We start from the raw sequence: 4,929 nt of genomic DNA, 5'->3' as shown, positions 1-4,929 counted from the left end.
AATGATTACAGGTCAAATTATGACTATTAAGCTATTGAGAAATTATCTAATGACAAAAAAAAGTTGTCACAGAATAGAAAATAAAAACTCCTTGTCACAACAGAGATTGTCACTAAATCTAAGCTAAATTTGTGACGACAATTGTTGTCAGTAAAATAGTTATATACAATGGCTTTCGGTGCTTTTTAGTGACGACCTTAAGTAGAGCATTTTTGACAAAAGGTCAATTCATCAATAAAACACTTTCGGATTATTGTCACTAATGACAACTATTTAGTGACGACATTTCAGGTCATCACTAAATAGTTGTCATTAGTGACGACAATCTGGAAATGTTTTATTGACGACTTGATCTTTTGTCAAAAATGCTCTACTTAAAGTCGTCACTAATGAGAACTATTTAGTGACGACATTTTAGGTCGTCACTGTTTACTTTTACCGACGGGGATTTAGTGACGACTTTGTGACGATCAAAAAGTCGTCAATAAAAGGTATTTGTGACGATATTTGTATGTTTTGTGATGACTTTGTGTTGTCACTAATGAACAATTTTCTTGTAGTGTAGGATAAGAGGTGTGACAGCCCCACCTTACCCTAAGGCGAACCAAAGGGTTCGGCGGACCGCCTGCCCAGCTCTCGCCAGGACTAACGGTTCGGTATAGAACGAGCTAATACATCCCGAAACTTACCAACGCGGGTAAAAAAAATAAATAAAAAAAATAAAATCGAAGTCGGCTATGAACAGTAACCGACCCGTCAGAACCCAACCAAATACCAAGCAAACATTCCCATCTTGAAACTTAGCATTTACAAGCCAAAGTGGCATACAAAAGTATTCAAAAGTGGATACATGTCTGGTTTGCCAAATCAAAAGGAAAACAGTTCCCAAAAGTACATTTAGGATTTTAATACATGATCTATACAAAAGATATGTTCAACTAGCTCAATTTGACGGCCATTTGTCAAATCCAGACCAAAAGGGTTTATTTTCCTGTAAGGAAAACAAAAGGGAACAGAAAGGGGTGAGCTTGCGCTCAATGAGGTACCAAACAGATAGCAATAAAATCATGGCATTTCACGTTTAGCAAATCAAGTACACATGCCAGATGTAAAGCAAAGGAACCAATGATTCAAATCAGAAGGATACGGGTGGCTCTCAGGAGCCAAATTTCCAGCGCAGTACTTGATCCAAACCAGTTGACTCTCCGTCAACGTATATAGAACCAACGCGTCCGTAGACCCCTCTTTACACCGAATTCCGTCCACCAAACACCCCTTTACCGGGCCCGCTCACCGTAACCGAACAGAAATGGTAATACTCGAGTATACCGGAATTAAGGGTCTCAATACCCAAAAATCTCCGAACAGACTACCGTGGTTCGTTATCTATAGGGGTGGCAATTCCTGACACGACCCGAAAACACGACACGAACCTAACACGAAATTAATGGGTTTGGGTTGAGGTTTCGGGAGTTCGGGTCAGAATCGGGTCGAACCCGATGAACCCGAAAAAAAAATAGGTCAATTTCGGGTCAACCCGTGGTGACCTGATATGACCCGATGTGACCCGTTTACGAATTAAAACTAATTTAATAAACATTAAAATTATTTTATCTAACTAAACTAAATCATTCTTTTTTTCCAAAGACATTAATTACTTAATCCTAAATGAATTTATTTAACTTGTGTGAAGCTAAAATTATTATATTTGGACAAATAATATATTATGTTATTTTTTACTTTTATGCTGTTTTAATTTATTTTATATTTGGTTAGGGATAAAACACTTTTATGGTGTTTAATTTATTTTAGATTTGGTTTGAAATTATTTATTTAAATTTTTATTACTTGATGATGTAATTAATTTTGTGAAAAATTGATTTTATTAGAAATTACAGTGATAAATTAATAAATTAAAATTAAGTTTCGGGTCATTTCGGGTCGACCCGCCAACCCGCCAACCCGAAAATTTCGGGTTCGTGTCAGGTACCTTGACCCGTTTCGGGTTGGCGGGTCGAGTTCGGGTCAGCAGGTTCCTTGTTATACTTAAGCCTCAACCCGGCCCGCCAACCCGATTGCCACCCCTAGTTATCTAATCGTTCAGGCCCTTGCCGGCCCGACTCGAATAACTTAGCCACAGGATTGAGCTCATAGGTCATAGAAATCCGAACAGATGCAGACACAGATAACAGATTCAGATACAGATACAGAATAGCAGATTCAGATAGCAGATTCAGACGGCAGATTCAGATAGGCACTCAAAATTGGCATATGAACAGATAGAAGAATGAGTGTGATAAAGTACACCCTCGTCTCAAACAAATTTAACAGATTACAGAGCAGAAATCAAGTTAGACAGCAATGGAGGGGAGTGGTACACTCACCGGTTCAATTTCAAAAGTTTTCACTTCAGATTGGCCTTAATCGCCAAAAACCCTAAAATAATCAAAATAAACCAATTGAAGGTTTCACATCCAAAATTGAGTAAACGGAATGCACAAGTGAGGCTCGACTACACGTTGTACGCCTTGCCAAATAAATACTAGTGCGAGGGTGGAAAACATGATTTTCTTGGAACAAAAAGATAACATGAAGACCTAGGCGCCAAACAACCCAAAAGCCTTTCATTTCTATCAAAAGGCAAATCCAACTTAAAGAACCAAACGGCCTAGAAAATCGGGCAGCACTTCCCCTAGATTTCTTACTTTTCCAGCCATTAAGGCTTCATTATTTCCTCAAATCAGTCCCAACATCTCACACAAAAGTCATCTCATTTCCCAAAAGCCATTCACTAGGCTCAAAGTAAAAGTTAACTAGGAAATGACCGGAATAAAAGTAAGCCTTAAAACATACAAACAAGTACAATGAGACTCGATAACTGATCATAAATCAATGCCAAATATGACCCCAATAGGGTTCCATGAACATATACAAACAGTAGAGAAAACCAGAAAATTCGGAAATGCAATTAGCTTTGGCCCTGAAAAAAATAGTTTTTGACTTCTTTTTGCGGTAATGGCACCAAATGCCCTATGATTATCGGATGAAGGTGTAATACCCACCATTTCGAAGCTAAAATACAGGGCTACAACATCACAGAAGGTCACTCAGCCCAGTTTTGAGTGCAAACAGGTCAAAAATGCAAGATACTACATCAAAAACGTAAAACAGATTCACCAAAACGCATTCTAGCGGAAACATCATAACCCAGGCTCTACAAGTCCAAATCCAGAAATTTCAAAGGCATATGGTAGCTAAGACATCAAGCTACATTTCATCAGAAGACCTCAAAGGTCAAATCGTGCATTTTCATGGTCGAAAATGGAAGACTACACGAAAACAGAAATCTGGGCGCGAAACAGGTTTCGAAAACAGTCAAGGGTATTTCGGTCATTTCACATGCTACAGTGGTAGGATCAAGCTGAAAATTTACAGGAAACTAGTTTATAGCCTTGGATACAACTTTCATGTTTTGGCCAAAATCTAATTCGGTGAGGATCAGGGTGAAAAGTCACGGTTAAATTGAGTGAAAAGGCAACCCTGTTCGCAGCACCCCTTCCTAGACCAATCTCAGTATTTCCGAATTATCTCATTCTACACTACTCCGATTGACCTGAAATTTTACAGGTACCTTTAAAACATCAATACCTACAACTTTAATGTTTTAAGAAAAGGCCAATTCGGCCTCTATCTAGGACCTAAAATTTCGGACAGAATGAAGAACCAAGGAACCCTAATTTTCCAGATTTCTTCCAAAACAGAAATTGGTTACAATTGTCTATCATATGCACCTACTAGAGTCATTAACCATCATTTCCAACCATCCTAGATAGCCACAACATCATGATCATATTAAACCAGAAAATCACCAATAAATTGAAAACTTCACCAAGTCTTCCAAAAGCAAGAAATAAACCAGAAAATTCAGCACTTTAGCTACCACTAAGCACAACTTAAGCTTCATTAAGTGTAGGAGGAAGTTCATACACCACTTACCTAGAACACAAGAGAGGGAGAGTTGTAGGACACCTTAGCTTCCTTGAACACTTCCACAAAATCACTTACTAGCACCAAATGGAGGGATTTTATGGAGTAGAAACAAATTTAAGCAATTATTTTGGATGATTTGCACTAGATGGTAGCTAAAATTTGAAGAGTTCTCTTCCTTCTTTGCTAGAGAGAGGGCCGGCCACAAGGAGTTGAAGACAAGAATGAATTTTGTATGATTTTTGAGATATTTAAGCAATTAGTCAAAAAGGTCATAAAGGTGAATAGTTGTCACCAAGTCTCCACCTCTCACAAGGTGACACTTGTCACTTCCATAAATGCATGCCAATCCTTTTGTTTCCTCTCACATCAATCACATCTCAACCTCTACTTATCTCTTAACACCCGATAAATTTCACACAGTATCCGAAACTTAACCTAATTGGCCGAATTTTTCCGAACTTTTCGTACTAGTGGGTCCCACGTCCATTATATATTCTTAATTTTCAAAAACTTTCCAATACTAGAAAAATCATCTAAAAACTATAATTACTCATAAAATTCTCCAGGAAAATTTTCCTAAGCCAGAAAATGCAGAAAACATGTCTTTAAAGGGGAAAAACCCTAGGAAAATTATTAGGGAATTTACGGGTTCTCACAAGAGGCCCTCCCACCCGCAGGTGTGGTACATTCCCCTACTCAGTACTTAGCAAGTGCGAGCAAGATATTCACAAAAACATTTTAAGCAAGTCACCACTCGAAAGGCTAGTGTGATAAAGTACACACTGCTCACTTCGATGGATCAGAAACAATTTTTCAAATTATCACGTATCGAGTCAAGAAAGCACTTTAACCAAATAAGCATAGAACAAGCAGGGACACTCACCAAGAGTGAAGCTCAGATGTCCAGTTGGGAATCAAAATTCCACGTCCTCGCTATAC

The sequence above is a fragment of the Coffea arabica genome, chromosome 9e (assembly GCF_036785885.1).
Source record: "Coffea arabica cultivar ET-39 chromosome 9e, Coffea Arabica ET-39 HiFi, whole genome shotgun sequence".
NCBI lineage: Eukaryota > Viridiplantae > Streptophyta > Magnoliopsida > Gentianales > Rubiaceae > Coffea > Coffea arabica.
The sequence above is the reverse complement of the archived record's forward strand: the minus strand, read 5'-3'. Positions refer to the sequence as shown.